Source organism: Hordeum vulgare, chromosome 7H (assembly GCF_904849725.1).
Source record: "Hordeum vulgare subsp. vulgare chromosome 7H, MorexV3_pseudomolecules_assembly, whole genome shotgun sequence".
NCBI lineage: Eukaryota > Viridiplantae > Streptophyta > Magnoliopsida > Poales > Poaceae > Hordeum > Hordeum vulgare.
In genome coordinates, this window is record NC_058524.1 from 572849949 (window position 1) to 572862053 (window position 12105).

Here is a 12105-nt window from a genome sequence, read left to right on the forward strand (position 1 = left end):
TACCTCTTGTTCTTTCTCATCCTCTCCCCCTTTCATTCTTGGATCTCGGGGCGAGATCCTCTTGTAGTGTAGGAGAGTTGTGACAGCCCGATGCCGACGTTCCAGAAGATTCCCCCTTTATTCCATTTTCGTCGTGTGTCTATTTTCTTTTGTCGCATCATCATCGCATCATGCGCATCATCAGCATTGCATCGACATCTCCGTTGCCGCCAGTTTTCAAAACTTGCATCCGTGTTAGTTGCCGGTTCTCGTCGTTGTCCGTTCTGAGCCCGCCCGCACTCGCATGAGCCCGCGGCATTGTCAAACCCTGTTTTAAAAAGTGTGTGTAAAAATTTCTCTGATTGGGGTGAGATTTGACGTGCGGTGTTATTTTCATATAGCTAGGCCGCCTGTCGAATTTCGTCGCGATCGGAGTCCGTGTGGTACCCGAACGGTCGACCGTAGCGGCATCGTATTCGGTCTATCGTCGGACGTGTCTCGGTGTCTTGAAAATTACGTTGTCGGGTGCCGTTTTCCCTCTCATCTCCGCCTAGCCCCTCTGCACAGTGCTTCGTCCCTACGCGCAGCCCAGTCCGAAACCTTCCGAAACCCAAACCGGGTGCTCGTGACCGTTGGGTCCGGATCAACCCCGTTTTACCGCAAACCATCATCGGTTTGTCCATTGAACTTCCTAACCTATTTATCCCGACCGTCCAATTTAATCGAAGGATCCTAACCCTAATCTATTTCGCTATATATAGACCACCTAGTCTAACCCTAGACAAATCCCTAGAAATTCCCTCCTGTCCAATCGGCGCCGCCACCCACTTCTGGTCTCCTCCTTCCGCGGGATCGAATCCCGCAGCCGACCAACTCCATCCTCTTGGCTAGTGGATTAGCTCGCCGTAGCATCACCCGGACGTGTCCAGTTCCCCACCTCCCCGCTCTGTAGACGCGTTGCGTCCATGAGCTCCAGCCTCGAGCTCCTGCCATGGAGCCCCGTCTCCCTGCACGGGACCTTCCCCTCGGCCTCGACCCCATCTCCAGCAGGCCAGGACCCCGCGTCCCTCCGGTCCCCTTCACCTTGTTTCCCTCCCCCCTGCTATCCCCTCTCAGAGCTCTCTCTCTCTCTCTCTCTCTCTCTCTCTCTGATTTTTTGTAGCTACAGGAGTGCAACGGGGCATGGCCAGGCCGCGTCTTCGTCGGAGCCCCGTGTCACCGGTGCCCAGCAGGTCGTCCTCCCTCCCCATCTCTCTTTCCTTCCCTCCTTCTCCTTCCTCCTCTAATCCCTCTCCATCTCTGGTTCTTTATTCTCTGTGAGGAGCCGATGAGATCTCGCCCGCAGGAGCTCAACCCCCCCCTCAGATCTACCTTCTACGACCGAAACCGAAGCTGCCATGGCCTGCCGGACATCAACCCCCTCCAAGCGCGCCATCCCTGACCGGTCCTCGCACGCAACAGGTCCAAAGCCACTGCCTTCGCCATGTTCAGTTAACTGTCACTGTGTGCGTGTGTTGGTGGGGAAGAAGACTAGAGCGTTTCTTATTTGAAGGACTCACCTGCTAGTATATCACTTGAGCACCATAGCCGAGCTGGCTAGCACCACTCTGTTTCATCCCAGAGGTCTAGGGTTCGAATACCAGTTTTGCCAATTATTTTTGCCTTGTATCTATTAACATGCACCCTGTCGAAGAGCTCTACTTCTGCTTAGAATCATTTGCTATAGCAAAACAGATTGCTAGCAGAGTTGGCTAGCGTAGCCTCTCTGGTTCCAAGGGGTCCTGGGTTCAAGTCCGAGCTGCCCCATATTGATGTTTTCCCTTGTATTTTTTCTTTTAATGCTGTCATGCTTGGGCCTGACCTGTTGCACTGTGTCTTCAGATTTGGTCCAGTTCGTTTTTTATGTACGCTAGGAATTTTGCTATTTCAGGATATAGGATATATGGGTATTTTCAAACGCCCGTAGATTCTATTCCGTGCGTCGGATTTCGACGAGTTAGATATGTAACGAGTAGAATCACGTGAACCACTTTGTTTTGCCGTGCAAGATGATCATTTCCCCAGATACCATTACTATCATTGTCATGCTAGTATTACCGTTTCTATCGATTATGTCTCGTTGCCTACCACATGTTAAATATCAGCCTCTCAATAATGCCATGAAAACCTTCAACCTGTTCAACCTAGCAAACCACTGTTTGGCTATGTTACTGCTTGCTTAACCCTGTGTTAGCGTTGCTAGTTGCAGGTGCAGATGCTTCCATGTGAAAGCATGGGTTCCTTGTTATATCACCCTATTAAATGCTATTTAATTTAATGCACCTATATACTTGGTAAAAGGTGGAAGGCTCGGCCTTTCTAGCTTGGTGTTTTGTTCCACCTTTGCCCCCCTTAGTTTCGGCTACCGGTGTTATGTTCCATAAATGAGCGCTCCTAACACGATCGGGGTTGTTATGGGGACCCCCTTGATAATTCAATTTAGATTAAAGCTGGTCTCGCAAGGTCCAACTTTGGTACTCCATTTGCCTAATCACCTAATAAAATTGCATAGGGACTTTTCGGACCCCGAGGATAATTTAATCAACCCCCGGGCCATTGCTCCTCATGAGTGTTGGTCCAAACTGGACAGAGTGCGGGGCCACCACGGGGCAACTCGAGGTTTGGCACGTGTAGGCTTTTCCATCCGTCGTGTCCTGAGAACGAGATAGGCGGCTCCTATCGGGTTCGTCGACACGTCGGGTGGCCTTGCTGGATTAGTTTTACCTTTGACGAGATATCTTGTGCATCGGGATTCCGGTGATGCTTTGGGTAATCTCAGAGTTGAGGTTTTCCACTAAGGAATCCGACGAGATCGCGAGTGTCGTGATCGAGGATTTCTATGCGGCTTGTGGTAATTTGTGATGGACTAGTTGGAGCACCCCTGCAGGGTTAAATCTTTTCGGAAAGCCGTGCCCGCGGTTATGTGGCAATGTGGAAACTTTGTTTAACACTCGTTCTAGATAACTTGAAGTCAGCTTAATTAAAATATGCCAACTGTGTGCGTAACCGTGACTATCTCTTTCGTGAGTTCCTTCTCCGATCGAGGACGCGGTGGGGTTATGTTTGACGTAAGTAGGTGTTCAGGATCATTCATTTGATCATGAGTAGTTCACGTCCGTTATGCGTAAATCTTCCCCCTCTTATTTTCTTGTACTCGTAAGTTTAGCCACCAAAGATATGCTTAGCCGCTGCTGCAACCTCACCACTTAACCATACCTCGCCCATTAAGCTTTGCTAGTCTTGATACCTTTGGAAATGAGATTGCTGAGTCCCCTGTGGCTCACAGGTTACTACAACATCAGTTGCAGGTACATATAAAGATTACTTGACGCGGGCGCGTTGATTGTTCATTTGGAGTTTCTTCTTCTTCTTCTTCATCGATCTAGGATGGGTTCCAGGTCGGCAGCCTGGGATAGCAAGGATGGACGTCGTTCTTATTTTCTCGTTTGTTTTTGTCCGTAGTCGGACCCTACTCTTACTCTTGATGAATATGTAATGTACTGATGTGACTCTGATGTAGCTTGTGGCGAGTGTAAGCCAACTCTGTTATATACCTCTTCTTTTTAGTACTTGTACTTGTAACGATATCCATTCTTGCGACACGACGAGATGCGCTTCTATCCCTGACGAGGCCTTCGTGCCAAATTGAGGATAGGGTCGCATCTTGGGCGTGACAGTGCGTCATTTCACCAACCTCTATATCGTAAACTGGTGCTACGCGTTAGTCGGTTGACATGCAAACGGCCTCTGCAGTCGTTGGTTTCGACACGTGCCAGACCATCTGATATGATCCAAAATCATTGCAACGCGAACGGTGTTGTCACTACAATTGATACTCTCAGTGGGACTAACGTGTTGATGCAGGTTGTCACTACCTATGTCTGTGCCGCGTTAGCCGGGTTGACGCAGGTTGTAACGTGAACCATATCGGCACTGCAACTTGGAGCGTGCTACCGGCCCATGTGTCGACTCGTTGCAACACGAGTCATGTCGCCATCGCAACTTCAGTTCCATTGCAAGTTCGGTGTCTACAATACGTGTGTGGGTGCGTACCACCTAACTATGAGTCGATTGTTTTGAAGTGTTTTCATGACGACTTTGCTTGAGTTGATGTGAAATTAATAAAAATGTGTAACAAAAACTGAAAGGCTAATATCGTAATGTGCTTGCACTCATTGTCACCATAATTCTTACAATTTTACCAACCAATAATGTGATGTTCATCTAATAATTGGTTGTCCCTGTACAAAACTTCAGGAGCAAGATAAAATATTGCAACACTCCATTCTTGTCAAACTCTGTAGGACTGTTACAAAATAGAAGGGTTTTAATTCAATATTATAAATACGATAAGGTGGCCAAATCAGTGGCACACGAGCTTGCCCGGAATCTTGAATCCAACACATTAACGTACGCAGAAGGGGCGTTCGTTGGGCTATGCCACGCATGCGATTTTTACTGTGACGATAGGGCAGAGTTTCCACACGTAACACCTCCCTCAGCCAAAACAAAATAGTCAGAAAAAAAGAGAACTTTCCCACGAATGCAATCATCTCTCTCCCACACCGCATCCTCCATCCCAGATCCCCCGCCTCTGCCGCACACGCCCCCTTCCCCCCGCCGAAGCAAACTAATCCATCTACCCTGATCGAAGCGGAGGAATACGGGGGCGGAATTGATCTGGTGGTCGTGTCGGAGGAGCCCAATCCCAACAGCGAAGCCGCCGCCGCGCACAGCCGGCCGGAGCCACCTCCACTCGAGTGCCCATCGATGGTCCTCCACACCGTCCCCCGGAGCTGCTTCACCCACTCTGCTTGCCCCCGAGCAGGACTCGGCCCGCCCAGCAGCCCCTTGCCCCCTTCATTCGGTCCGTCCGGAGCTGCACCGCCCACCACAACAAGGTAATCTCCTATTATGGTTGCTACAGTTTAGTACTCTTGTATGTTTTGGTCTTTTTTGGGATCCAAAAGCTATCAATTCCCTATGGGTGGACTCTTACGTGAGTAGTACATATGTTCTTGATTCATGAAGTACCATGGTTATAACTAACTGCACTCATGTGCGTTCTGATTTTCTTTTTTTGGGATAAATTGAGTGCAACGTCCATGTTCATGTTCTAATTCTATTGATTCCCAAGTGCATCCACTGCACTTTGGAGTATCGTGGTCATGTTCTGTTTTGAATGTTTGCTACTGTTTGCTTGTGAATGGTGCTGGAGCTGGCCGAGCAGGTCCCTGGAGGTTGGAGGAGGCCTTGGGGAATGGGGATGGTGAGCGGCCAGCTGTCGGCAGAACCCCACTGCCATCTCCCATATCCTGCCGCTGGCGAGGCGGACCATGGAGAGCGCGAGGAAGATTTGGTCATTTGCCAGATGTGGCGATGGGCGTCTCATGAATGAACAGTATGTTCGATCACCTCTGTCCAAGCTATGCATGTGTTCTCTTTTGTTTTCAACTCATGTGGTGATTTTCTGATGGCTTTCGAACTTCCAATTTTATAGATTGGAGGCTTTGCAGAAGAAGAGCACGGAGAACACCCCTCTTCCTTTACAACTAAAATTGAATTTACAGGTGATCGATTCATGAAGTTTAAGTGTTTATCAAATTGAATGCAAGGGTGATTAGGATTTTACAGGATTCTATTTGCTTAGTGTCATAATATTTAAACTGCCGATGATCTTCTTGAATGTTAATTGTTATTCCTTTCAGCTAAGAAGTTGTTACTTTGAATGTGTTTTCGACAAAGGAACCTACCACTTTGATGTGTTAGTATTAGAATGAAAAATACTTGCAATTTCAGTTTGCATCTACACTCTGATGCTCATGGTTTTGATGTACATCTAATGCTTATGGTTTTGAAGTACATATCAGTGCACAACTGTTAACGTATGATTCATATAGAACTTGATGAATTCCAGAGTTATACTTTCATGATTTCATAAGATATTTGACTCAAAAATTCAGTTCCAATTTGACGAGCAAGCTGTCTTAGAAAATTGACAGCTGAAGGCATGAATGGCTGAAGGTGACTGTTTCATTTCTTATAATCAATAGCTACAAACTTCTTCTAGCTCTAAAATGAGGCATAATGCAACTTATGCCAGTAAGTGGAGGATGCCTCAAAAGAGTGTGGTGACTGCTTTGAAAAGGCATCACGTCCTAACATAAACGAAGAGGAGAAAAGGAAGATCCTTCACATTGTGATTATTAGTGGTGGACCCACTTGAGTTGAATTTGGTGCAGAGTTGAATGTTTTTCTTGTCGAAGTAATGGTGAAGCTATATCCTGCAATTGAAGAATTTTTTAAGATAAGAATTATTCAGCCACGAGAGCATATATTGAATATGTAGGTCAGTATTAACTTACCAGATAATGAGCATTCATCAATCCTGCAGTAATAGCTAAAATAACTATTATATGTTAACCGCTCATCACTAAGATTATGTTTTGGTATGAATAACAATCCGCCAGGGAAATAAATGTATTTGAAGGTCTGCTTCCATGCACAGATAATGAGGTTGTACTGCTGGTTCACATATAAGAGACTAGAACATGCATGCTGCAGGTAGTGAGCTCCGAGCTAATCATCTCCTGGGATAATTCTTAAATACTGTCAGAAAAAGTGAACAATTTGGAACATTTTGTATTATTAGGAAAATAGTTTAGTCATCAGAAGTGGAACATATATCCTGATCATTTATTTCTTACGAGGATAGATTGAACAAGACCACCTTACCTCCATGCTCCAAACAATGCCAGCGTAGGATTAACTCTTAACAAATATTATCAGTAGTTTTTGGATTGTGGCAATTTCTTCCCTGTTCTTCCCCCCCTTTTGCTTTTCTTTTTAAATGAATGTTCCTGACTTCTATGAAATTACCATGTTTACTGTAGACATTGCAATCATGTTGGGAATACGACGTTTTGTTGATTTGACAAGGAATTTTTTCCTACTGTTTCAATATACATGCCCTCCATTGTAGCATTGGTAGATCTTCTCTTTTCTCCATGTGTACTATGAGATGATATATCTATTTCTATGAAATATAACTGTGTTTTCTGAAACAAAGTTGCAAAGAGATGGCATCGAGTTGACTATGGATTCAGAGTGATAAAGTTTTCTGATGATTCGGTTGCAGCGAAGTGCAAATCAGCTCGTGGAGGATCATTGGTTCCGTATGGGATGGATGTTTGGTCTACTGGCATAGGTGCTCATCTCTTGACTAGGCTGGTGTCTGGTTGGTTTCATAGATTTAATTAGGTCCAAATTGAGTGGTTTATCAAGGTCAGATGTGAGAAAATAGGATGAGAATTGGTGTATGGCCAGCACTTGGGTCTGTCATCGAGGTCTCTCTTTCTATCGCGTTGCAGGTTGATTTGACTCCACACAGCGTCTGCATCTCGCTCAATGTATGTTTTTTTTGCTCTTTCCTCCTGCAGTGGAAATTAAGTTCAAATGGTGTCGCTTACTGTCCCACCTGTTAACCTGCACAAGTTGTAATGCTTTTGTGTGTGACACGTTTGCTTAATTGATATGCTGTGATGTGTTCACGTGGTTAGCATTTCATGAATCTGAGAACTTTGTTTTTTAGAAGATTATTTGGGAACTTGGTTAGTTTATGCTAGTGGCCACTGCCTCAATGTCACCTGTATCCAAAATCTTCCAGTCAGAATGTATGGTCCCACGCCATGCAAAATTGCGCGATTTGTTTTACAAATATATAAAATAGGTATCACTGTATCAGACTATATGTAATAGGGGCTCTGTAGTTCTAAAATCCTAACCATTCTGTTGTGAAGTGCACATGTTTCTTGCAAGTTGTATCCTATATTGGATGTGCTTTGTACATGCGTATTTGTTACGTAGAATTGTTGTTGTTACTTATATAGACCTATTGATTTTAGGTTGAAAATGCTGGCTTGGAGCGTGTCTCTAAAGTATTGCTGGCTTTTCCGAACATCTAAGCAAGAAACAGGGCATCAATCAGGGCATTTGGTACCGAGGGGAAAGTGAAGGGCCTGAGTATTGTTCTTCCGATTGAAGTTGTTGAACCTTGTGATGTGCCCCGGGAACTCGCTTTCTTTCAGCATCTTAAACAAAGCTTTGAATACTATGCTAGCAGTTTGTAGTTGTGCTCTGGATACATGTTCCCTCATTTGTAATAGACATTATTTTTCTTTGTTTCTACATTAATTAATGGATCTAAGGTAGTTAGACGCACTCTGACTATAGTCAATCAGTTCTACTAATGACATGAGTGGCATAAAGACACATGTGCTATTGATCATATCCAAAAACAATGAAAAAGGGCGCCTACAACCTGGCACCGCACAAGCTCCTCTCAGGAGGCGCCACACGGTGATGCCCCAACCGCTAGTCTACTACCATTTTGTATCAACGACGACGGTTCCTCTTTTTTTTCACAACCTCGTCGATAATGTAACTATTATTTTCAATAGATATAAAACTTGCCATGATGGTTTTCTCTAAAAGAAAACAGGAGGAGTTTTCTTTCCTTTTCATAGGGAAGGGGTTGATAAACCCATAAGGGTATCTCCAATGCCGACCAGCAAACGTCTCGCAACCTTTCAGATCGTATTGTCTGGACCGCGGAAGCCATCCGACGCAGTCCTATATCGGTCCGCGGAGCGGTGCAGTCGTGATTTCTCCCGTAAATCGGCACAAATATGGTGGAGGGGTATTTGTGGGAGAGGGACCACTTTCAAGCCCGATTCACACCATCGTGGCCCATCCAAACCCCTCACCCGCCATTCCCGCACTATCCATCCCACGCCACATGTCGCTTGCCGCGCCGTATTCATGCCGACCCAGAGCATGCAGTGGATGTCACTCAAGCCACAATTTGACCGGATGTGAAGGCGGCGCAAACTGACGTGACCTCTCAGGCGTCGTTGCAGCAACGCGTACGCCGCGTCCCAAGAAACCAAATCCGACAATTGCGCTGCATTGAAACAGGCTAACCGCCTCACCGCCTAGCCTGGCCGCGACTATTGCAGACGCCTTCTGGCCCCGTCCAAAACGCCGCACTGTCCTCCTCCCCCTCGTATTTCCTTCTCTCCGATCTTTACATCCACTGTGAGCCTATCCAACAATGATTCTAAAGTCCAGGTTTTCCACGCCAATAGGCCGTATCGGTGGGAGGTCGTCGTCTGGCGGATCCCGCCGCCCTTCGCTCACCAGGGCCATTGGCATCCATGACAAAGGCCTCCTTCGAGAAGGATGAGATAGTCATATCCTCCGACTACGAGGAGCAGAAGCCGCACGAGCAGCGACGTCTGCTATCGAAGGCGGCTATGACAGATGAAGAATTCATCCGTCAGAAGGAGATCATGACGGAGCATTCGCTCCTTTAGATGGGACCGGCGCCACCAACATCAGTGCGCATGAAGGAGATCCATTGTCCTCGGCGCGGGTCTGTGTTATGCACAAGCCGGCAACCCTTCTCAGGCAGGTGAAGGACAAGCCGGTGTCCTCGCCGCGCAACCGTGGCCTCCACATCGACGACCGCTTGAAGCAGGAGCCCGTATCCCCAGCAGCTACGCGCGGACCAGCGGGCCATCCTCGCCACCTCCATGCCACCTATGCGAGATAAACGAGGTGGTGCCGCCCACGATCACCAAGGCATGTGACTGCATCCTCCGCCACCCGGGATGCGAAAGTTATGGCGGTACCTCCGGCTCTCGGTCCGTGGTGTCCGAGGCCAAGCGTGCGGTGCGGCAGCACGCGAGGTACGACAAATGCAATGTCGGTCGCCGCTTCATGTTCGCCAAGACATACATGGCACAGAAATAGCCCCGTAACGACCCGAACCATGTTACGGCCTGGGCGCTCGACCGCTCCGTGACCACTGCGAAGACGGACGCCAAGCGTCGCCGCCGCCTTGACAACAAGGTCACCAAGATCGGCGAGGAGTGGTCACTTAGAGACGGCTCCGCCAACGTCGGTCGTGACAAGGCCGCCATCAGGGCTCCGAAGGCCACATCGACTCTGGCCGCGACGGCACTCTGCACGACGCAAGAGGATGCGGAGCGGCTCCTCCGCAAGCGTCACGCACTCGTCGGAAAAGGTGCCATGGCCCTCCGACTTTGTTCCGCCCGTGGAAGGACCAAGATGACGACAACGAAATTGGCACGTGTGGTAGTCGAGGCGGCCACGCGTACGAGGTGGTCATCCGGTATAGGGTTTAGATTTCTCTTTCTATTTTTTAGCTAAACATTGAAATGTCAATCTTTTTATGTAAATTATATCTGAACTTGAATAAAATTCATCTGGTTTGCATGATTTTTGTCTAGTTGGTTTGAATTGTTGGTCAGATATATGAGGCTAGCGTTGGATGTCGTCCTCTCCATCCTTGCCCATGGAATGGTTCCCTTGTCCGTGGAGAGAGGCGGGAGAAATTTGTAGGTTAGAGCATCTACAATCGGACCCTCATATGTGTCTCAAACGGGCGGACAGGCCGTACGGTTAGTGACCCTTAAAAACCTAACCGGAGCCCTAATACCCGTCTCAAACGCCCGGACTGACCGACACCCCTCATATCTATCTCAAATATGAGGATGGTATGAGCCACGCACGCCCAATCGGTCCGTCACGTAGGACGCGATCCCATCCCGAACCATATTTTTTCTTTTTTTATTATTTATTTCCTTCTCTCTCTTCTTGTCCATCAATCATGTGCAAGTGACCGGACATAAGAAAATATATATGAGAAGTGTGGCTGCACACACGAAAAAGTAGGGCTTTAAGCATCTACAGCCGGACATACCCCCTAAACGCGCATGCATGAGCCTGATCAGTGACCGGGTGTGTCCTTATTTGTCTGTCCGCGTAGCTACATTTCTTATTTTCTTTCTCATATGTCCGGTCACTTGCACGTGATGAGGAAGAAGAAGAGAAAAAAAGAATGAATAAAGAAAGAAAAATGATATATTCTTCTTATATTTGTCGTCAATATAAGGGTTCGTAGACACAGACCAGTCATGGAAAAATGATATGAGGATCCGGTTATGTCATTTTTCCTCTTTATATTGTCTGGTCACAACTAAACACGTTCGCAAACGCATCAGAGATCGTTTGACATGTCCGGTTATAGATGCTCTTAAAACCAACCTTACGCATCTGCAGGCGTGTAGAAATCAAAAATCATATTTTTTAAGTCCGACTGTGGCCCTGTTTGGATCCATAGACTAAAGTTAGTTTGAGCTAGTTTGGGTTCAACTAGCCCTAAAGTATCCAAACACAAGAGTTAGATTGGAGCTAGTTGCATCTAACCCACCTAAAAAAACTAGCCCACCCAAGAGGTGCTAATTGGAGCTAGTTTTCATGGAATTCATTAAAAAATATTTTTCTCTCTCTCTTTCACCAGCCAAGAGATGTTAATTGGAGTTACTTCTCATGGGACCTATTAAAAATCACTTTTCTCTTTCCATAAAGTACATCTATTGTCAGTCTAACCCTTCCATCCAAACACCTATTTGGTTAGAGTTAGTTTAGGATTAGTCATGAGTTAAAAACTAACTTTAACCACTAACTAAGCTAGAGTATCCAAACAGGGCCTGTGTATACTCTTACAGTTGGAAATGCCCTAAGCCAACAAGGCCGGCAACTACCTCCTCGTTAATCCATCACCCGATAAAAAGAAAGAAAGAAAGAAAAAAACCGTCAGCATAGACACACTTTATGCCACGGTTATTTCTTGTCAGCCTCCATTGATGTGATAGCTTCGGTTCCACTAGCGTCCATGAGAAGTCCCGAGAGGGCTGTCAGATCTAACAGTGAACGATCTAAACCAGCTTGCGCTCGTGTCGTGTCACATTGCTTCCCACGCGTGCATGCCCCATGCATACATGCATTCGGTCGATACGGAGACACACCCACCGACAAGCCGCGCCACTGTGCATCCGTCACCAACCGCACGCACTGCTCCACGCCCCTCCGGCGCCCACCCGATCGGAGCTCCCAGATGCTGCCGCACCGAGCCCTGTCCCGGCCGGCAGCCCCGCCAGTCAGCCGGGCCACTCATTCGGTTCCCTTCCCGCACCTGGTCACGTTAGTAGAGAACAGACT

The 12105-nt window shown here is 47.1% G+C and overlaps 1 long non-coding RNA gene across 6 annotated transcripts; it reads left to right on the forward strand.

The window, feature by feature from the left end:
- The first annotated feature begins 5389 nt into the window (after positions 1–5389).
- On the forward strand, positions 5390–8238 carry LOC123413008. 6 transcript variants are annotated; one of them, XR_006613654.1, is made up of 4 exons: positions 5390–5419; positions 5519–6367; positions 6489–7427; positions 7923–8238. It is a non-coding gene; the product is annotated as an uncharacterized LOC123413008 (long non-coding RNA). The 6 variants fall into 6 exon arrangements; XR_006613656.1 differs by having other exon boundaries at positions 5519–6363; XR_006613657.1 differs by having other exon boundaries at positions 5519–6042; positions 6122–7427.
- Positions 8239–12105: the final 3867 nt, after the last annotated feature.